Genomic DNA, 24441 nt, shown 5'->3' with positions numbered 1-24441 from the left:
AATTTCTGGGTGGCAGATCCTATGCTACAGCAGTAGTATACATTTTACCTCATGTCTTTACATGGATCAAGCTTAAGCTTTAATTCTATTTATTTTGTTGTTGTTGAGATGGCCACAACTTCTCTATTGATGTTAGAACTAATTCTTCAACAGTATTCATATGCCAGGTTGTGTGTGCCTCTTTCTACTTTGTTCAAAACATTGAAACTTTTTGCTACTATCTTTCCTAACTTTTATACAAGGTCCCCCAAGACAACAGAATTGTCTTTTTTATCTCTTCATACTTAACATCTTCCTTTCCATAATAGATATTAAAAAAATGTTAAGTGAATAATAAGTGCATATGATTATCAAATTTTAAATATTGGCTAAAGTCAATACTAATTGAATAAAACTAAAAAATAAGAAATATAACCCAATTTTCTAGACTGAAACTACATTTTAGATATGCTTAATGGGGAATCATTTTTCTTTGCCATATAATTCAGAGCTGAATAACTTGATATTGCTAGTTACACCCAAATTACGTTCTTTAAAAATGTAGAAATACACATAATTTTGTACATAAATATCAAAAGGTTATGTAAAATGTATAGATATTCCAAAATTTTTCTGTAAAGATGCATATAGAACACATATATCTATATGAAGAAAAAGTTAGTTTCCTTTTTCAAAGAAAGTATCATAAAACTTAAATTTTATCTCTAATGACTCAAGATGAGCAAAAAAATACATCATTTATAAGCTTTGCTAGAAAAAAATGTATTCATTATAATTATGCAAAATAACCATTCAACATATTGTTTTCAGACTAAATGATGAATGTTATGTGAATTTTCTGACAATTTTGAGCATGATGACCCATTGTTAATTTGGGGGAAGTTAATACACTTCTATTTTAAAGACACGTTGTGGAGAAAAGATTTTCTTCTATAACTTCAAGTCTCTGGAAATATCTATGTGTATGTCATTGTGGATAACCTTAATAATTGGAATAACTATTAAATGAAGTTACTTAAGTATTCTTTCTTAGTGGTGTGTTTTTTCTTAAAGAGATAGAAGGAGAGCACCCTATATTTTGAATTTGCTGTAGAGCAGGCTTAAAAAACTAATTATCTGTAGATTTTTAGCAGGCATGTAAATTTTAGGATCTCAATGTCATTTAGCTTATAATGTAATTAGCTATTTTTGGGTAATCTCATTAAAACCTTTTAAAAGTATTAAGTCCATCTAGTGAACCTATATTTATGTAAAACATTCTAATTCTAGTTTTCAAATATTTCTTTTGTATGATTTTTTCTGTGACTTAATTTCAATTTATTTCAAATTATTGGAATTTAACATTTAGGTTTTAATTAGTATGTACAAAGTAGGAAAGATAGTTTAATTAATATAATTAATAAAGTTAGTTTCTGCATTTTGTATTTTTTAAAATTATTTTTTAATTCTATTTATTTGAGAGAGAGAGCAAGAGCAGCAGAGAAGGACAAAGGGAGAGGCAGAAGCAGACTCCCTACTAAGCAGGGAGCCTGATGCAGGGCTAGATCCCAGGACCTTGGCTGAAGGCAGGCACTTAACCTACTGAGCCAAAATGAATACATTTTGTATTTCAAAACAGAACAAAAACAAGGCTTTTATAATATTGCAATTCCTAGAAAATTTCCTCAAATCAGAATACATAAATATGTTATTTTAGTGTTCACTGTTTTAAAATACTCCAGAACATAATTTTGCTTAACTAAACATTGCTATAGCATGTCATTAAATATAGTGATAATTTTTAGATAATTAATACGTCTTACAATATATGTTTCTTTAAATACTAAGAATTGAAGTAATGTTGTTTTTATCAAAACAATGCACTATTATTCCACTTACTCTAAATTGTATCAGCAAAATATTTATTTGAAAGCAAACATAGTAGGAGCACCTGGGTGCCTCAGTTCGTTAAGCCTCTGGCTCTTGATTTCTGCTCAGGTCATGATTTTAGAGACTGTGAGATCAAGCTGTATGTTGGCTCTGTGCAAGCAGAGTGGGTTTGGGATCCCCTCTCTCTCCACCCCTCCCTACCATGCGCTCTCTCTCTCTATCTCTCGCTCTCTCTCTCTCTCTAAAATAAATAAATAAATCTTTAAAAAATCAAGCATAGTAATGAAGTCACAATTCTTTGGTAGAATTAACAAACACATAATAGATTTCTATTAGATTTTTAAGCCATTACGTATATGTGGTTGCAATTGATTTGACTTCCAAAAATATTATTAAATATGTGTATTAAGGAAAGGAATAGACTTGATTTTCTATATAGTTATATAGTCAGTTTTTCAAATTCTCACTGATCGGCGGGTATGAATGGCCTTATATTAACTAAAATGTTGCTAACATCCAGGATATTAATATGCTTTAAGTATCATTTGAATTTTTTTCTGACTGAGAGGCCAAGGCATTTAAATAGAATTGTACTTTACGTAAATACGATGAAACCATGTTTTTAATAAGTTTATAAATAGTTGCTATTATTCATGAAGTTTAAGGAATCCTTCCTTAAACTGTGTTACTTTCAATCTGTTTTGTTAGATTCTGTGGGAATACTGATGGGAGCTCGGCATGAGGTGGTGAATAGAATTCATGGAAAAGCTTAGGCCACATGAAAGAGTATTCCAGAATGCCAATAGGCTATAACAATTTCAAGAGTTTAAATGGAATGTAATTAAGTCATTTAACATTTCAAGAACCTTGAGAAAGAATATTAGCTGAAATATATACAATATTTCCTTTATCTTCACATTTAGATTTTAAGACTTCTATGAATAATGAAAAGAGAAGAAGCAGATGAGTCAATCATTAAAGTAGGCAATTTTTTTAAAATTATTTTTTTTATTCATGAGAGACACACAGAGGAGAGGCAGAGACATAGGCAAAGAGGGAGAAGCAGGCTCCCTGCAGGGAGCCTAGTGGGGAACTGTCCCAGAACCCCGGGTTCATGAGCCAAAGGCAGATACTCAACCACTGAGCCACTCAGGTGCCCAGGTAGGAACTAATTAACAGAATGGGACTTCATAGATAAACTACAAGCAGGACACGTAGATGGGAAGCAAGGTTATTACTATGTAGAAGGAGATGGTGGAGAAATGAACTATCACAAAACTATGTATTTAATAATCAACTAAGCATCTACCCAAATAGTCGTAGAACATTTTTACTTTTAGATAATTTCCATCATTGCAGTTAGAGAAATATTGCTCTAAATTAATACTATTTTCTAACTCCAATTTGTGCTTGTTTATTGTTTTAATTCTTTGATAGGCTTTATTGTTGAGTTCATATCACTGATCTCTCCATAGTCTGTTTTATCCATAGTTATAAATGATTTGTCTCTCAGGAGTGTCAATAAATATTCTGCCTCAAATCACTAAAATCACTGTACTAGGTGTGTTTTAACATGAGTTTGTGACAATTTGTCATTTTATATTACTATTTCATATAAAGGCACAATTCCAGTTTTTACATCAATGCTAGCTAGCAGTTTTCTTTGTAGACTGAATATATCATATGAACCATAACTGAAACAAACTTCACTATGCCCATGTTGCAATTTCAAGGTGAAAAGAATAACAGGTTTTAACAAGATGGATCTTTCTCCAAAGACCTTTATATTTCAAGTGTTGTTCAATTTTTTCATTTGTCATAAAACAAAATATACCACTGTGATATGCTTTATGCCTTCTAATATCTTGAGGCAAACTGGCTGACAAATGTATTATTCTCTCATAAAGAAGAGGAGCCCTGGATGTTATGATGTTTGCAGCTGCATTACCCATGCTGGACCAAACTTCTGCTTTTGTTCATGCCATCTTAACTGCTATAGAAATAGTGTGTGAGGTTCAAACTATAATGCCAACTTCATAATGCTATTTTGTTCTTTCTGCAAAGATTCACTGTCTTATATTAAATATGCCCATAAATCTCTCAGTAATTGTATATTATTTTTCTGTTCCCTTTACAGTTTACACATTGCATTCAACTTTGAGTTTATTCAGCTTTGTACAGTGCTATGGCAGGTTTATGGGATGTTGTAAAGCTGAGAAAAGTAAGGCAATTATTGTTAAGCCTTTGTAAGCTATTTGAGAAAGACATTTGCTGTGAACAGGGCATAAGGATCAATTCTACTGGGTACAGATTTACTCAGATTTTTAGTTAAACACTTTCTAAAGGAGTATTACTATGAACATTTTTAAAAATTGAAAACTACTTGAAAACTGGGAGTTTTTCCATTAAAGTAGCAACTAAGGGCTATGAGATATGTAAGTGATAAAAATAACATGAATGAAAAAAGTTGTTTTTTTTTCATCTCGGGTAAGTGAACTGAAAAGATATTTTAAAAGAATTATATAAAAGAAAACTACAATCAAGTATCTGCAAGATTTCTATGAAGTGAAAACCTTTATAGACTAGACAATTTGAATATTAGTATTTTTCATCAACTAACTCTATAGAAGAGTTGTAGGTATTGAAGAGTAGCAGAATATTCTACACTGAGCTATGATTATAGATGTTCAGGATGTACCCCTCCAAAATATTGCCACTTTGGCATATTGATTATTTTGAGCTGTAGGCACTTTAAAAGCTGCAAATACTAGGAAAGGCTTTCTCTGAACTCTTCTTAGCTGCCTAAAGATACATCTTCCCAAAGGAACTCAGTTGTCATAGATTCCCTCCCTGGGTGTTTCATTAACCAGGAAAAATTGACTTTCATCACCGAGGAGGAAAGTAGAAATTGGCATCACACCCAGACAGACTTTGTCACAAACTATCATAACCTCCCAACTATTCTTCTCAGAGCCCACTGATCTTTCCTAGAAATGATTTACTTTCCCCTAGGAGACCTACCTTCCTTCTCCTCTTTCCCTATTAACATGCTATTTAATCCCAAATCCTAAAGCTCTCTCTTTGAGAATTATTCAGTTTTCCTAGGCATCCCTCATGTGTAGATGAGGTTTACATAGCAAATTTGTTTTCCTCTTGTAAATTATCTTTATTACAAGGAGTTTCGGGTAAGAACTCAAAAGAGTAGAGGATAAATCATTTTTCCTTTCCTACACTCTGTGGTCATTGTGATAGGTAGGAGCTTCAGAACCCAGATATCTACCTATTTATGATATGTAAAAATGCACAACATAAATTGATTAAACACACACATACATGCACATATGTAATATCAATTATTTTAAAAAGATTAAATTCATAAACTTTGTTAAATGCTACAGTATGTATAGGGGTAAAAAAAAATCAGGCATTCACACAAAGATACCTGAGTTCAAACTTTAGCACTGCCATTTACTTGTGTCACTGATATGGAGATCAAATGAGATCAAAATAAAGCCCTTGGCTTACTGTCTTAATGATTTATAAATTCTACAATGGATTGTGTTATCACTCTTCAGTGTATTATTTTCAAAGGACTAATGATAACCTTAATTATAGATAAGGAATTCTTTTGTCCACACTATTATTTTTCTAGATCTGAAGATCTTTTTTGTTTTCCTCAGGAGGACATTCCTTAATGGATTTAGGATCATTAATGAGAAAGTAATATTATGTCTTATAAATATTTAATGCCAAGACTGTATCATTTAATTTTATCAGAGACTTCCTTTAATCCATTTTTTCTAGAAAAATACCTACATGGTCTTTCTCAGTTTATCTGTTACCCCTATACTACATGAATTACTTTTCTTTCATTTTTAAAAATATGAATATAATTAGTGCATGATGTTACAATAGTTCCAGGCGTATAAGAAAGTGACCCAACATCTCTTTGTGTTATGCTATGCTTTCCATAGGTATAGTTACCATCTGTCACCAGGCAACACTATTATAGTTCTACTGACCATACTGCCAATGCTGAATCTTCATTCCTCAACCTTAAGCCTGTACCTTCAACCCCCTCACCCATTTTGCCCATCTTCACAGTCCCCTCCTTCTGGCAGCCATTAGTTTGTTCTCTATGTTTCTAAGTCTGATTCTGCTTTTGGTTTGTTTATTCATTTGGGTGGGTATTTTGTTTGTTTGTTTGTCTGTTTTTAGGATTCTACATATGTGTGAAATCATATATGCTAGAATTCTAAATGTAAGAATGACCACTTTTATTTCTTAAAAAAAAAAAAAACAAATCTATAAAGAAAATATTGGCCTGTCAGATCTTGGCTGCTCTGATAATGTCGAATGACTAAATTGGACTTTAAAGTTTTATTTTCTGATTTAGGGGATCCTGGGTGGCTCAGCGGTTTAGCGCCTGCCTTTGGCCCAGGGCATGATCCTGGAGTCCCAGGATGGAGTCCCACGTTGGGCTCCCGGCATGGAGCCTGCTTCTCCCTCCTCCTGTGTCTCTGCCTGTCTCTCTCTCTCTATGTCTATCATGAATAAATAAATAAATAAATCTTAAAAAAATAAAATAAAGTTTTATTTTCTGATTTATAGGTTGACATTGGCAGTATTTTGGGTCAGATATAAGTCAGTCCATCAACCAGAAGCATGATTTCCCTGCTATCTTTTATATTTTTCTAAATCCTGTCCTCAGAGCTCTTATAATTTTTTTTTAATTATACCTGGAAGTACACATTCAGTAAATAGCTATTGGGTGACTGAATGAATGCTTGTTGCAACTCTCTTTGCTCACCTGTAGTTAATGGTTCTGTGCAGCAAGTAAATTCTTTCCAAAAGGTAAACCATTACCTTTCTACCTCCAGGCCTGACTATCTATGTGCACAAACACACACAGATAAATACTACTGGCCCTATATAAAGAATATGAATTTTTACATTGGCAAATTACTTATTAAAAATTATTGAATAAATTAGCAAAACCCACTGATTCGGGGCTTAATGAGACTATTTTTATCTAAATAATATTGATCATGAAAAATAGCACTTTCCTTTGAAAGTTATTACAAATAATTTAAAAAATAGCTATTGCAGTGAATAAATATGAGTTCCATTTTATTTATTTATTTATTTATTTATTTATTTGATTATTTAAAATATTTTATTTATTTATCCATGAGAGAGATACACACACACACACAGAGGCAGAGACATAGGCAGAGAGAGAAGCAGGCTCCATGCCGGAAGCCCAATGTGGGACTTGATCCTGGGACTATGGCATCATGCCCTGAGTCAAAGGCAGATGTTCAACCACTGAGCCACCCAGGCGTCCGAGAGTTACATTTTATATAAGCATATATTCTAAACTAATTATACAGACCGCAGAAGAAGTTTATACATAAGTGAGCAATTTGTAGTTCTTCAAACATTATCTTCTCATAACCTCATGTTTTAGCCTATGATGCAGCTCTCGCCTATCAGATTGCCTCCTCTTCTCAGAAACCAGAAAAGAATAATCACTACTTCATCAAAGTTTCTCCTAATGTTTCTAGTTAGGTTTAAGTGTTTATCCATTAATGTACTTGGCATCTCTTTCTCTGAGTAGAACTTGAGCTCATCAAGAACCAAAATCATGTTCTATTGGTTATTTCTGATGACTACATAAAGTCTGGAAATAGTTATTACTTAATGGATGTTTATAGAATGAAAGACTAATGCCTGAGAATAACTTCTGTCTCACTCTAAATTGTGAGCTGAACTATCAAGAGTAAAGCTAATTTTCTAATTTTTCTGATTTGGACATTATCCAGAGCTCATCCAACATTCCTGCTCTAGGGCTTATTAGATTATCTGCCAAGTCAAGACCTTCATCTCAGAGCCTGGATCCCTTGATGTTTTCAGTGATCACTCAACACCAAGGACTTCAAGTCAACATCCAATTCCTTACTTCTTGCATTACTCTGGATGTTCTCACAAGATTCATCACCTGATGATGGATGTTCTCACAAGATTCATCATTATAGCTCTCCCTTCCAATGTGTCTTGTCTTCCATCTTTTCTTAAAAGATTTTAACACTGGATGTTCTCACAAGATTCATCATTATAGCTCTACCTTCCAATGTGTCTTGTCTTCCATCTTTTCTTAAAAGATTTTATTTATTCATTTATTTGAGAGAGGGAGAAACAAAGTTAGGGGAGGGGCAAGGGGGGAGGAAGGGAGAGAATCCCAAGCTGATTGCACTTGCACAGACCTGATGCAGGGCTTAATCTCAGGACCCTGAGATCATGACCTGATCTGAAATAAAGATTCAGATGCTTAACCAACTGAGCCACCATACGCCCTTGTCTTCCATCTTAAAAACAAAATCTCCATTGCATTATTTTATTTACCATTAATTTGTCACAAATATTTTGATTACTAACTTTGAGCTAATTTGTATATCTGTTCTTCCATTTCCATTACTGTTGTGATTTCCCTGGTTAAGCCTTTGTATTTATACTATTGTGCTATCTCTAATTTTTCCTCTTCCTCCTCCTCCCTCTTCTTTTCAGCAAGATTCATTATAGTAAAAAAAGCTAGTCTCCTCAAGTTCTTCATTCATATCCTTAAATGATGCCACATTGCTCTCCAGAATTTGTCAAAATTCTTCAGATTAGATAGCAATTTTGTCATTGATTCAGTCATACTTATTTATCCAAATACCTCCTGATTCTCTCCCTACTTTTTGTTCCTGCCAGAACAGAGCCCTTACTAATTTGTAAATGTACCTTGTTCATTTTCATGTCTGCTTTTTGGTAAAATGTCTGCTACTGACTCATTATATTGTTTTCTCTTACTATGGCTGCTTTCCTCAGTGTTTGTTTTCCTAGTAGGGCATTCCTCAATTATTCTATTTTGTGTTAGTTCCGGGCCTGGATTCCTCCTCACTGTTCAAAAGAGTTTATTCAATGCTTATTAATTTCTGGCACATTGTGAAGAATTGATGTATAAATATATGCTATCTTATTCCCTACTATTGAATTTTGCTATGACATGTGCTCCCAAATAAACAGAAACAAGGTGTCATGGCATCAAGGATGAGGGGAACAGCTACTTTCTGTACCATTTATCTCCTGTGTAGCTTGTGTTTTTTGGAAAGAAAGATAAGCTTCTTTGTTTTCTGTATAGCACCTGGCACATTGTAGTAACATAGAATTTTAATAAAAGTGTGTTAATTTGGATTTTGTTTAATGCCTATTTTAATGGTCAACCTTAAAAAATCACATTGTAAATGATGACCAGGATGTTGATATATTCCCAACCGTTTTTAAAATGAATTTCAACAGGGAAATTCAAGAGTACTAATTCAAAAAATGGTTCAATTTGCCTTTGAAATGGAATTTCATGCTTACCAGTGAGCATGAGAATGTCTTACATATCAAACAATATAACACCTGCACAGGCTAAAATAAGCTGAAACATTACTTGGCTTTTCTCATTCTTAGCCATTCTTTCCACATCCCAACCTACATTTAGCTAGCTCAGTTACAGCCACTGATAGTGCTCAAACATTGCCTGAAGCAGAAATGCTGACAAAGGTTTAATAGTTCAAAGAACTTCATTTTTAAGGTGCAAGAATTTAAGAGCAAGAAGTACCAGAAATTAACAAAGAAATTAGTGTAAAAATGTATTTGATTACTTATTAGATGTCAAAAATTATTTAATTGGAAACTGTAAGTCACATTTAGGTAGACTGCATGTACCAACAGGATCTTTTACACCCCCGCCTCTTTTTTTTTTTTCCTCTTTAAAGACTTTTATTTTATAGTGGACCAGAGGGATCTATTGAGTTAAACTATATTAACAACAATACACACAATAATACAAGTTATGCTATATTGATATGATATTTCATTTCTTACTAGAATGTAGGCTCCTTGAGGCAGGTATTTTGTCTAATTCACTGTTGTGTATTCAAAATTTAAAATAATCATGGCATAAAATAGATAATAAATGTTTCTGGAATGAGTTAATGGATATTTTATATGGTTTTGTATAGAAAAAGTTGGTATTATAAAGGAGTAAATGTGGGCTCATTTTGTTCAATAATTAAATGCAGTGAAAATCAGAATTGTTTTAGATTCAGCTAGCTTATTTGCTGTTTTTCAAATGTTTTGCATTAGCAAAACCTTTAATGAGTTTGACCTCAAGGAGTTTTTCTTTAATCCATATGTTTCTGATTCCCATAGAGTTAGCTGTTACCAAAACTATTTTAATGATTTATTTGAGTTCCAAGAAGCCTTTTGAAAAGTTTCATTAGGGAACTCTTTATGTCTGACTTTTAAAAATAAAAATTCTTCATTTTACTTAACAATTTTTACTGTATCCTCAAAAACCTATAACTATTCTGAGATTCTCTATTTTTATGGTGGTCCTACATTTTTATTTCCAAAGTCATTAGAGCAAAAATGTTTTTATATTAGTTATATGAACAAATAAACTCTCTGTAATGTCTGTATTCTGCATTTCTAATGAGAATATTGCAATAATTTGTAATAGCTTAGTGTCTTACAATTTAACCATAGCATTTATCTTATTAAGTATATGCTTATTAATCTTATAAATGACATGCTCCTTGAGTTACTACATGGAGTTGAAGTTCTCAGTTTGGCTTAGGAATGGATTTTGGGTTTATATATGTAAGAGTTGAGAAGAAACAGGAGAAAAAGAGAAAGAAATCAAGAGGATAATAGATATAGTTATTCCCTTTCCCAACCACATTTGAATTCACCATGTCACTAATAAATGCATTTTTGTTTCTGTGAGAGTGTTTAAAATTCAAAGATCATCTTCTTTATCATCAGTAAAATGAATATATTTAGTTCAGTAAGATTAATATTAAAAAAATAATTATATAAATATACACACCCCTCCATTAGACAGTTCAAGTACCAAAATTTTATTTATGTATTTAGTTTTTTAAAATATTTTATTTATTTATTTATGATAGAGAGAAAGAGAGGCAGAGACACAGGCAGAGGAAGGAGCAGGCTCCATGCAGGGAGCCAGATGTGGGACTCGATCCCAGGACCCCAGGATAACGCCCTAGGTCAAAGGCAGCCGCTAACCACTGAGCCACCCAGGAATCCCCTGTATTTAGTTTTTAAAAATATTCATCATATCCTTGTAGTGTGGCGGGGCTTAGGGAGGTGGGGGAGTATATGCTTTTACTTTCTGTGAATTGAAAAACTTTCTGATGTGTGTGATTGCATTATGATTTAGGTATATTTAATCAAATACTCTAACTAAATGCTAAAAGGAGGGAATCAGGGATCCTTGGGTGGCGCAGCGGTTTGGCGCCTGCCTTTGGCCCAGGGCGCGATCCTGGAGACCGGGTATCGAATCCCACATCAGGCTCCCTGCATGGAGCCTGCTTCTCCCTCTGCCTGTGTCTCTGCCTCTCTCTCTGTGTGACTATCATGAATAAATAAATAAAATCTTTAAAAAAAAATAAATAAAAGGAGGGAATCAGCCTCCATCTTTTGCTTGTTTTTATAGCTCACACACTTTAAAGAATATTGTTCTCTATGATATTTCAGTTTCTCAATAAAAGAAAGTTTAATTTCACTGAGATTTTTTAAATAGATGAATAAAATAGATTGTGCTTCTATGATATTCTTATATTTTTCTATCCTAATACTATTTATAAAATAGAGTATTAAATTTATTAAATTGATAATCGCATAAACTAAACTAAATAAAATGACAAAAAAGTACCAATAGCAAGCAGTCATGTTACAATATGAAGAAACTCCTGTTTTGAAGTATTTTCTTTTGAAAATAAACAAACTCTGGTGTAAACAAATGAAAATGAAAACACAATAATCTAAAAATCTTTGGGATGCAGCAAAAGCTATTCTCAGAGGGAAGTTCATAGAGATAAATGCCTACCTCAAGAAGCAAAAAAAAAAAAAAAAAAGGCAAAGAAAGAAAAATCTCAGAGAAAGAATCTAACCTCTGCCTAAAGGAGCTAAAAAGAGAAGAACAAACAAAATCCAAAATTAGTAGAAGGAAGAAAATACAAAGATTAGAGCAGGAAAAAAAGGAAATAATAACTTCAAAAAAGAATTAAAAATGAATAGATAAAAATCCAAACAGATCAATGTAACTAGGAGCTAGCTGATTCTTTGAAAAGATCGACAAAATTGATAAACCAGTAGCCAGACTTATAGAAGAAAAAGAAGAAAAAAAAAAAAAAAAGACTCAAATAAACAAAACCAGAACAAAAGAGGATAAATAACAACCACACCACAGAAATACAAAGGATCGTAAGAGAATATATGAAAAATTATATGCCAACAAATTGGACAGCCTAGAAGAAATGGATATATTTGTAGAAATATATAACTTCCTAAAACTGAATTAGAAAGAAATAGAATATTTGAACAGACTGATTACACAATGAAATTGAACCAATAATCAAAAAACTCCCAACAAACAAAAATCCAGGACCAGATAGCTTCACTGGTGGATTCCACCAAACATTTAAGAATTAATACCTATTCTTCTCAAACTATTCCAAAAAAGTGAAGAGGAAGGAAATTTTCTGAATTCATTTTATCAGGACAGCATTATCTTGATACCAAAACCAGACAAAGACACTACAAAAAAAGAAAAAAAAAACTATAGGCCAGTATTTCTCATGAACATATATGTATAAATCCTCAAACAAGAATCCTCAAACCAAATCCAATAATACTTTTAAAAAGAGCTTCACCATGATCAAGTGAGCTTTACTCCTGGGATGTAAGGGTGGTTCAATATTAGCAAATCAACATGACACTTCACATTAATAGGAGAAAGGATAAAAATCATATGATCATCTCAACAGAAAAAGCATTTCAGAAGTAAAATATCCATTCATTATAAAAACTCTCAAGATAGTAGGTTTAGAGGGAATATACCTCAAAATAATAAAGTCCATATGGAAAAGCCCACAGCTAACATCATACTCAATGGTGAAAAACTGAGAGCTTTTCCTCTAATGTCAGGAACAAGAGAAGGATGTCTATTCTCACCACTTGTATTCAATACAGTTCTATAAGTCCTAGCCAAAGCAATCAGACAAGAAAAAAGAAAAAAAAAAAAAAGGCATCCAAGCTGGTATGGAAGAAGTAAAGCTTTCACTGTTTATAAATGTATAGAAAATCCTAAACACTCCATGAAAAAACTATTAGAACTAATAAATGAATTTGATAAGGTTGTAGGATAGAAAATCAATATACAAAAATCCACTGCATTTCTATACACTAATAATGAAGTAGAAAGAGAAATTAAGAAAACAATCCCATTTACAATTGTACCAAAAGTAATGAAATACCTAGGAATAAACTTAACCAAGGAGGTAAAAACTTGTATTCTAAAACTATAAAACATTGTTGAAAGAAATTGCAGGCAATACAAACAAAAGGAAAGATATTCCATACTCATGGATTGGGAGAACCAATATTGTTAAAATGCCCATACCACCCAAAGCAATCTACAGATTTCATGCAATCCCTATCAGAATATCAACAATATTTTTCACAGAACTAGAACAAATAATGCTAAAATATTTATGAAACCACAAATATTCTGAATAGCCAAAGCAGTATTGAAAAAGTAGAACACAGCTGGAGATATCACAATTGCAGCTTTTAAGATACACTCCAAAGCTGTAGTAATCAAAACATTATGGTACTGGTACAAAAATAGACACATAGATCTATAGACCAGAACAGAGAGCCCCAAAACAAACCCATGAGTATATGATCAACTCTGATCAACTAATCTACAACAAAGGTGGCAAGAATATGCAATGGGGAAAACCTGCCTCTTCAACAAATGGCACTGGGAAAATTGGGCAGTACATATTAAAGAATGAAACTGGACCACTTTCTCACACCATACACAAAAACAAACTCAACATGAATTAAAGACTAGAAATAACTAGCTAGACTCTTCTCAGGCAATTCTATTTTCAGGTAGAAAAATACTACCAGGGTTGGTGCAACAAATATGATAACCATCTGTTTTGTTCCTACAGATAAATTAGATTGTCAGAATTTAGCAAAGCCATGTGCTTTTCCCCCTCCAAAGAGATATGTATAACTTTTGCTCTGAAAAAGTAATTTTATTAATAATAAAACATTTAATAATTGCTGAATACTTACTATGTGCCAAGCATTATTCTAAGCTCTTTACACATAGTATCTCATCTAATAACTAAACAACCCTATGAGGGAGACATTGCTATTTTTTTTGTGTGTGTTTTATTTGGGATGCAGTTGAGAAGGATTTTAAGCTCTCAATCCTAGAAATAGCACCAAATAGAAGCCAAATACAGTAGAGCTCTTGTTAAGTTTCAAAAAAGTGAATAAAATCATCTGAAACTCCTATTTCAACAGTTAAATCCTGCTGTCCTTCAAATTTTAAGAAATAATGGTATGCACTGAAGCTAGATCTTGTTTGTTTGTTTCCTTAAAGTTATGGTCCTCCCAGTTAAGTTTTGGCCATAACTTTTCCCAAAAGAATGGTGTGTTAGTCCATGTGGGCTGTTATAATAAAGTATCATAGACCAAGTAGCTTATAAAGAACAGATTTTTTTTTTTTTCTCAGAATTCTGGAGGCTGAAGTCCAAGATCAGAGTTCCAACATGGTTGCCTTCAGGGAGGGCCCTCTCTCTGGTTTATAGCACCTTTTCCCACTGTGTCCTCACATGGTGGAAGGGGCTGGGAGTCTCTCTAACTTCTTTTATAAGACAGTAATCCCATTCATGAGGACTCTACTCTTATGATTCAAGCACCTCTCAAAGGCCATACCATTCCCTTTGTGGGTTAGGATTTAAACATATAAATTTCAGGAGTACATGAACATTCAAACCATAGCAAAAGGGGAAAATTTTCTTTTTGTCTTAATATACTTAAATTTTAATTTCAAACTACAGGTGTTTTATTACTAATATTAGAAAATGTGAAATTATTAAAAGGATAGGCTAAAAATCACCCAGTGTTATAGAGCTGCATTTCTGTTTATCTGAAATATTCTTTAATACATACTCATTTAATGCAGGACCTAGAACATTGTGGTTCTGGGACAGATAGATGATAGATAGATAGATAGATAGATAGATAGATAGATAGATAGATAATAGATAGATAATAGACCAACTTCAGATATTAGTGGTTCCTTTATCCTCAAGCACATACAAAATTTTTGTGAGATGAAGATCAATAACACATTGATTAGTAAGGAAAGCAGACTGGTTACTCACTAAAACATTTCTGTCTCTTTCTTTCTCTTTCTTTCTCTCTCTCTCTCACATACACAGACATATAGAAAACCACAGTAGCATTCAAGGCAAAATTTACCAAAGATTTTGAAGAGTTACAAAAAGAGTTTACATGATTAAATGTACCCAAACAAGTAAAAAATTTCCATTATCATTTCTATCTTTGTCACCCACCAGCAGACATTCCTTACTTTCCCCTTCACTCATGCCTAGCACTGGCTTTTCTCCCTTATTGGCGCACTTGGTCTAGGAATATGCATTTGTTTGCCTTGTATCTGCGTAGCTACCTCCTTGTGCCCCAGCTCCTAATGTGCATCATAAAACCACTGTGCTTCTCAACTAAGAATCCTATAGTAAACAGATTTCTTCTTGTTAGAAAGCAATATAGATATCACTCTTTTCTTGAATAGAGTATGTTGAGGAGCTGTCACCTGTACTTAACAATTCATCAGTGTATTTCCTCTAAATTCCTTATATCTAGCTCTTTCTGACTTTCTGTCATTTGTTGGTAATGCATTAGCAGCTGTTAAGCACAGGATGAACCATAGATGGTCCCAGGAATCTCACGTCCTCCTGTTATATTGTCTCAGGCCCGAGTTATGTAGTCCTGGGCATGCCAGTTGCCTCTCAGAGTTTAAGCCTTCAGATGGTAAAATATACAGATGGCTTACATAGTGTCTTACTGTTTTCCAGTCTAAAGTTCTCCCTCTTTTTCAGTCTCTCCAATGAATACATACGTGCAACTTTGAAGTTACCTGAACAAAGATTTCAACATTTTCATTTTGGTGCAAGTCTAATGGAAATGTATAAATAATAACTCATGTAACTTATAATGCATAAATATGCTGGCGGCACGGACAGAAAATGATTAAAGTTGAAGCTGAGTTCTGAATCTAATTATTGTACCCTTCTTTTGGTGGCAGTAATATCTGTCTGTAAAGTTAGAGTGTAATTTGGAAGCAAAAAAAGAAATGAAACATGTGAACATGTTTTTAGGGGAAAAAGTATTTTATATTTTTGTGCAATGATTAAACCTCCAAAAATTGCTATCTCAGTGAATCTTGCTTGAAAAAAGCAATATACTAAGAGTTGTAGGATTTTATGCAATCATGAAAAAATGGAATGCTTCCCTACTTAGAGTGTAAGAGAAAGATTAACAAAACTATATAACAAGTGTCTGAAACACTGTGATGTCTTAATATTTCCTAATTGTGACTGAATGAACCATTTGATTTTCTCCCATAAAGTTATATTCAAGGAAAACTTTACGTAAAAGAAAATGCTCTGGCTATGCAATAAAGTCTGTGTTTTTTGTTATCTTGTTTTGAATACTGTTTAATAGCAAGAATAACCAGAAAAAAATTACCCAACAACTAAATGAAGTGTCTAAGAAGCAATATTCTATTTTCCTTTAACTGAGTGACAATAATTCTTTATAATAGAACATTCTATACTGCAAATGTAATGATACAATAAACATTACTGGAAGCTGGTAACATTTACAACTTATGAAGGACAAATGTATTTTAACAATGAGCATTAAATTATAACTTTATCAATTATGTAGGGTGCAGGTTATTTCTGACAGTGTCCTTTAGTTAAGTGTCAATTGAAAATACAGGGGTCATTTTATTTGTACATGTTAAATTGTTCAACCACTGACTGTTTCGTGAAAAAATTAAACACCTTTTCATAAGACAAACATCAACTTAGAACAATTATTGAAAGCATTAGGAGACAATGCTAATGTATTTCATGCTTCAAAGGCTACAGCTGCCAAAAATTCATAGCAATCAATCAACATCTTTTCTGCTGTATTTCATATCTTAAACAACCCACCATGCGTAATAATTATGAGTAGGTTTTCTATTTTTAGATAAAATTCGTGAGTATATTGATTAACCTCATTGTTCCTTTGTGACTGTCTCATATGAGCCAAAATGTTAAAGCTATTATAATGTTTTTTATTTATAGAAAAAAATTAAAACTTACCCTAGACAATTTAATACAATTCATTGCTTGTGAATAGAATTACCTTTTTGTGAGTGCTTTTATAATCTGCAACTCAGAATTAGAGAACTGAACAAGAAATGCAAATAGATAAAGAATTTATTTTTCACAGCTGACACATTTTGCTCTGAATTCTAAAATGCATTTTGGTGGTCATTGAGTCTTCTGCAGGGAAAAGGTATCTCTGTGAGAGAAGCATCTCAGTTCATTGGAATAAGTAGATAGAAGGTCAGGTCATAGCTCTTCAGCTATTCATAGGACTGACTTCTTAATCTCAAATGCAAAAGTGATAGGCACTGTAAATGAGAATCCTCAAGGAAAGAAAGGAAAACAGACCAAACCTACCTTGGATTTTGCCTCCATTTTGAAAGTCGTCCTTCTAGTGTTCTCTTTCTCTTACCCATCATCACAGCTACATTATAATGAAATCACTTAAATAAACATCAGGATAATGACACCAGAGTATGATGCAACCACAACCTAACTTTCTAAAATAAATGGTTAGAGAATGATTCCTAATTCAGAAGTTTCAAACTGACATTCTTGAACCAAATAATGACACATAGATGTATTGGATTTGGTCTAGACAGTATTTTAAAAGGGTATTTAGTAAGTTAACAATATATAAAAGTTGGAGTAATTTATAGAAAACAACTGTATTTTTCAGTTTTTCTTGAGAAAATAATTAGAATGTCTGACCACCTTGATTTCACATTACACAAGGCGATAGCTGAGAAATGGAATCCCTTTCCCCTCCTGGAAACCTTTAGATGACTTCCTTAAGGCACATTGATTCCTATAAATACTGATCACTTTTATCACATTTATTTGCAGGTGTTTTTTTCCTAACTGCTGCCAGCTTCTTAAAAGAAGAAAAAATGTATCTTTTGCAGTGTTCGGTACAGGCCTCATGCATTGAAGAAACCTAGTAAATCCCCTGTGCTTCCTAATATGTATGAAATAATTAATCAGTAAAAAACACTGTTAGTATATCACTAAGTATAATAGGATTCTAATGTAAAAGAGTTTTCAAAGGATAATAAATTGAAGCATGTTGAAAACATTTATTTATAAGAATCTTCCTGTAATTTATTTTAAAATTTGAAGAGAACTTAGTTACAGGGTGGTACAGTAGTTTTGAAATTCAGTTATCCTTTATCAGAGAACATTGTCCAAATGGAAACTAATGTGCACAGCAGATATACACAGAAGAGCTTCACCCTGTTGAAGCATGGATGAATGGTCCAAGGCCCCTCAGCAAAGCCTGCTCCTTGGCCATAATTCTCTTTAAAAACATCACTTAAGGTTCTGTGGATCAGTTTGGAACCCAATAATCCTGTCAGGTTTCCATCATTTGAGAAATGAGGAAATGATATTCAGTGAGATAATGGTTTTGCCCATTTTCAGCAGACCCAGGATTATTAGCTCTATTGTGAGACATATATGGGGACTGAAAAAGTGTGTCAGACACCCTTTCCTGCCTACACAGAAAATGAAAGTAAAAGGGGGAATGTATGAAAAATAACCATATAAACAAGCGCTAGACAGCTAAGAATTACTCTAAAAATGTCTTTAAAAACAAAGGCAAATATAAGAAATCCTGCTAATGTAGTGTTTCTAGACTGCTATGTTTAGTCTGAATTACAGAAACACTGTTTTATGATTGCATATTCTACAACAGAATATCTCAACCTCAACATTATTGACATTTGGGGCTGGATAATTCTTTTTTATATGGAGATGTCCTGTATGTTCTAGTTTAGCAGGATCCCTCACTTCTACCCACTAGATTCTAATGGAATAATCCAAGTAGCATAATTGTCGCCAGTAGAGAACCACTACTCTGTATTACTATTTATAGATGCTAATTCTTGGTAAAAAAGATGTCTACATGCACCCTCCAAATCCAATTGTAAGATAAATTATTTTTTTCAGAATACTTGGAATTATTTTGAAACAACCAATAAGATTTTTAGTATTAGTTCCTTTGTATAGGATTTAAAGCAATGGTATTTTTATATTTATTAGTAAAACAGAGCCTAGAACTGGACAGTTAAGTCATTACTGGTGTGTTCCATGCCCTGTGAGAAATGAAGTGTTAAGGAGAGAGGTCTTAGCCTAAGGATGTGCTGGGCTGGGGTTGTTTAGGCCTGATTGGAATCTTTCTATACAAGGCTCACAGTATATGTTAGATAATTGGTATCCTAAACATTCTTGGCCAGCATTCCAAGACTTTCAGTGAGTCTTTGAGATTCAGAATGTCTACTCTGACCTACCTAAACTTGATTACAGTTTTCTATGTGTTTAAAAAAACAAAAAACTAAAACTAAAACCAAAATGTCTTAACAACTTCGTATCATTCATTATATATAAGGCAAGGTTCTAAGTATTATCCATATATTAACTCTAATCCTCACAGACAGACAATGAGTTAATTGTTATGACTATCTCAATTTTAGTCTTGGAGAAATTGCATAATATGATCATAATTAGTTTTAGTTATTCAGATTTTAATAATTGACAGACACTTTCTTAAAAATAAAACTGTAGCTTTAAGGAAAACAACTGATATTAACTGATGATAGAATATAAGCTTTTATGTGAAAATAAGACATTCAGAACACTTCTATCAGCCACTGTGAGCTGAGACTTTTTGGTAAGATTGGTGGTGATAGTAGCAAATGTGATTTTTAATATTATTTATTCAAATGTGTCAGTATGTGGAGATCTGCATAACTCAGTGAGCCAGTATATCCAGATGACTAATGTGTAATGTCACAGAGTCATTTGTGGACAAGAGAAACTTTCAATATTCAAAATAAGAGATTTGAATGTATATAATAGGTATAAAAAGTTCATTGATCTAGTTTCAAAATCCATATTTCAATTTTAAATTTCCCTGATCTTAAAAACACAACAAAAACAAAGTACCACTTGTTGAGTGTTGGTTTAGCACCAAAGAAAAATATCCACAACTATCTGGGAAATCTCCACAACTATCTGAAAAATCTATTAAAATACTCCTCTCCTTTCCTTTTTTTTTAAAAAAATTATTTTAATTTAGTTAACCTACAGTATTACATTCGTTTCAGGTGTACAAATGTAGTGATTCAACAACTTTGTATGTTGCTCAGTGCTCATCAAGATAAATGTACTTTTGGGATGCCAGGGTGGCTCAGCGGTTGAACATTCTGCTCAGGGCATGACCCCAGGATCTGGGATCGAGTCCCACATTGTGCTCTCTGCGAGGAGCCTGCTTCTCCCTCTACCTATGTCTCTGCCTCTCTCTGTGTGTCTCATGAATAAATAAATAAATCTTTGTTTTATAAAAAAGATAAATATACTTTTAATTCTCTACACCTACTTCACTCACTGCTCCTCTCACCTCCCTTCTAGTAACCATCTATTTGTCCTCTTATAGTTAAGAGTTTGTTTTGGAGGGGGAAAAAAGCCTGTTTTTTTATGTGACTCACTCTTTTTTTCTCTTTATTCACTTGTTTTGTTTCTTAAATCCCACATATGAATGGAATCATATGGCATTTCTCTTTCTCTGACTGATGTATCTCACTTGGCATTATACTCTCTAGATCTATCCATGTTGCAAATGGTAAGATTTCATTCTTTTTTATGGCTGAACAATATTCCTCTGTGTGTGTGTGCATCACATCTTCTTTTCCATTTGTCTACCAATGGACTCTTGCTTCCATAATGTGTTTATCGTAAATAATAATGCTGCAGTAAACACAGGAGTCCATATATCGTTTCAAATTAGTGTCTTTGTATTCTTTCAGTAAATACACAGGAGAGTGATTACTGGATCATAGGGTATTTCTATTTTTAGTTTTTTGAAGAACCTCCATATACAGTTTTCCACAGTGGGTAGACCAGTTTGCTACCACCATCAGTGCACGAGAATTCTTGGGTACACCAGTTTGCATTACCACCATCAGTGCACAAGAGTTCTTTCTTCTCTACATCCTCACCAACACGTTTTTTTTGTGTTTTTTATTGCAGCCATTCTGACGGGTATGAGGCTTTATCTCACTGTAGTTTTGTTTTGTTTTTTTTTAATTTTTATTTATTATTTATGATAGTCACAGAGAGAGAGAGAGGCAGAGACATAGGCAGAGGGAGAAGCAGGCTCCATGCACTGGGAGCCCGACGTGGGATTCGATCCCGGGTCTCCAGGATCGTGCCCAGGGCCAAAGGCAGGCGCCAAACCGCTGCGCCACCCAGGGATCCCTCACTGTAGTTTTGATTGGCTTTTCCTGATGACTAGTGATGTTGAAGATCTTTTCATGTGTCTATTGGCCATCTGGATATCTTCGTTGGAGAAATGTTCATTTATGTCTTCCGTCCATTTGTTAATTGAATTATTTGTTTTTTGCTGTTGAATTGTATCTATTCCTTATGTATTTTGAATACTAACCCTTTATCAGATATGTCATTTGCAAATATTTTCTCTCATTCAATAGGTTGTCTTTTAGTTTTGTTGATTGCTTCCTTAGCTGTGCAAAAGCTTTTTATCTTGAAGTAGTCCCAATAGGTCAGTTTTGCTTGCTTGCATTTGTTTATTTATTTATTTAGCCTCGGGAGACATATCTAGAAAAATGTTGCTGTGGGCAATGTCAGAGAAATTACTTCCCAACTCTCTCCTAGCAATTTTATGGCTTCATATCACGCAATAGGTGTTTATTCTATTTTGAGTTTATTTTTGTGTGAGGTGTGATAAAGTGGTCCAGTTTCATTCTTTTGCCCCTGGCTGTCCGGTTTTCCCAGCACCATTTGTTGAAGAGAGACTGTCTTTTCCCCAGTGCATATTCTTGCCTCTTTTTTGAAGACTAATTGACCATATAATCCTGGGTTTGTTTCTGAGCTTTCTATCCTATTGTATTGATTTATGTGTCCATTTATGTGCCAGTATCATACTGTTTTGATTACTACAGCTTTGTAGTATAACTTGAAATCTGAAATTGTGATGCCTCCAGCTTTTTTATTTTTTTATTTTTTTTTCGTTTTCAAGATTGCTTCGGCTATTTGTGGTCTTTGTGGTTCCATTCAAACTTCAGAATTGCTAATTCTAGTTTTGTGAATATTCTTCTCCTTTCCAACCACAGGTATGTAATTCAGTTTTCTTTCTATGCTTCAACTAAAGCAATATGTAACAAAGGATTCAGTTCAGAAGCAGGTGCTAGAATACAACTCTCTTCTATTAAGCCATGTGTAAAACAGTGCTACTCTTCTTACAAATTTAGGAGGGTTAATATTTTTCACAACAAATGTTATTGATGTGAACAAGTAATGGGTTTATTATTGTTATTTTAAAACAAATTTCTTAATAAATTAGTATCTCATTTTCTATTTTTTATTATAGTAAATATAAATAGATACAACCTATATAAAAATTTGGAGGGGAGATGTTCCTTGCTCATTTAAGGCCAATGCTTTAAATCATATTTCTCTTTATGCTTATTGTTGTTACTTTATGTTATTTATTTTTACTTTTTAAACAAAAATTTCTATATTTTTGGAAAGTTTTATTATTTTTATACTTGAAAATGTCACACTCCAGGTACAGGTATAAAGGGAACAGTGAAAAATGTAGCTCATGTCTCTAGCAAGAAATTAGCAAGATTATTGAGAAAGTGGAGCTGCATAGCCAATTTCAAAATAAATTCCTAAGAAGTTCGTCTTTTCTCTGTGAGAAAACAATTAAATGTGCTGGACCCATTTGTTTCTAATGAGTAGCTTTCTCATGTGGAAATATGCAGTCTGGAGCTTTTCATTTATTTTAAATATTTGGCATATAAGACTATATTCTATAGTGAATCAAATACATACACATGATATTTTTGTGTATCTCTTTCTCTCTCTCTCTCTCTCTCTATATATATATATATAACGTAAATATAACCAATACATATGTGTATATATGTGGGTTTTAACCTGTACACTTGCATTGCATTATGAGATTTACACAGCAGCAGTAGCAGGAGATCTATATTCTTTCCATATACATCAGTGTCACCTTTTTGTAGAGGTAAATCAAACTCTTTAATTCTGAGCGCTTCTAGTGCCAATCTCTGATCTTCTAGCCTGCTGCAGGCTGACTGATAACAGGCTTTGCCACCTTAATAACTAATTTATCTTTAGCAGAAGGAAAATTGCATTGAATTCCCTTTGAAATTGTATCAGGACTTGGAAGGCCCTGATTTTTTGAACCATACTTAGGGGGAAAAAAATGAAAATAAACTAGTCCAGCCATAAAAAATATAAATGATGCACACTTTTAAGGGATTTTTAAAAGACTTGATGATTTCTAGTAGTTTTTGGTTTTTCATTTAAAATATTCTAAAATACTGAATGACTTATTTTTATAGAGCATTGATTTAAAATATTTAAAAATACTGTGATTTAGCATCTCAAACAGCTCATATTTATTTCTCACATGAGGGCTCCTGACTAATCTTCATTATATTAAAGCTTCATTTCCATATTTCAAAGAATGTACTTGAGCATTGTCAAATGGCAATTAAGTTTTGATGGCTTTTAAATATCTAATTTAACTTGAATGCTTAAATATTTTATGCTATCTATAGGGACTTACATATGATGGCTATGATGAAGTTCTTTCTCAGGTTGAATGATTTAATTTAGCTTTAAAATGTAGCAAAAGCAAAATTTAATAAGGCTTAGTTTACTTAACTTTTTCTTCTTTGAGACGGAAAGAGAGAGAGCAAGCATGCGAGTTGGGGGAAAGGGCAGAGGAAGAGGGAGAGAGAATCCCAAGCAAGCTCTGTCTCAACTCCAAGCGCAGATCCCAACATGGGACTCAATCTCACAATCCTGAGATCATGACCTGAGTTGAAACCAAGTGTCGGACACTAAACCGACTGAGTCACCCAGGTTTCCCTTACTTTATTTAACTTTTAAAGCTAAAGTAAAAACAAAAGAGAGCTTTACATATTAAACTGACATTGTTTTTAAGTAGCTTAATTTTTATCATATATGATTACATTGCTAAGGTTTTTTTTGCATTTTTTTTTCTTAATTTGGCTCTCATTTTACTTAGCATTCAATGTACAGACTTCTGAAAAATTGGGAATATGCCTTTTTTTACATAAATGTTACTGTATATCACTTGTCTATAAGAAATATTTATTTAATACTTATCATGTACCAGTTATAGTGCTATATACTTATGATTCAATGACATAGATTAAAAACTTAAAGGAAA

At 33.1% G+C, this 24441-nt stretch overlaps 1 long non-coding RNA gene and 1 pseudogene across 2 annotated transcripts in view; one reads left to right on the top strand and one right to left on the bottom strand.

Annotated features, from left to right (window-relative positions):
• Positions 1-18248, top strand: part of LOC144293762 (small ribosomal subunit protein uS2 pseudogene) — a 60416-nt pseudogene extending 42168 nt beyond the window's left edge. The window contains exon 3 of the transcript XR_013361019.1: positions 18039-18248. The product of XR_013361019.1 is annotated as a small ribosomal subunit protein uS2 pseudogene, transcript variant X4 (transcript). The remainder of the gene's footprint in view (positions 1-18038) is intronic.
• LOC144293763 (uncharacterized) overlaps positions 1-24441 on the bottom strand; it is an 89560-nt gene that overhangs the window by 23118 nt on the left and 42001 nt on the right. The gene's annotated exons all lie outside the window — the stretch shown is intronic.

This window comes from Canis aureus, chromosome 22, assembly GCF_053574225.1.
Source record: "Canis aureus isolate CA01 chromosome 22, VMU_Caureus_v.1.0, whole genome shotgun sequence".
Lineage (NCBI taxonomy): Eukaryota > Metazoa > Chordata > Mammalia > Carnivora > Canidae > Canis > Canis aureus.
The sequence above is the reverse complement of the archived record's forward strand: the minus strand, read 5'-3'. Positions and strand labels throughout refer to the sequence as shown.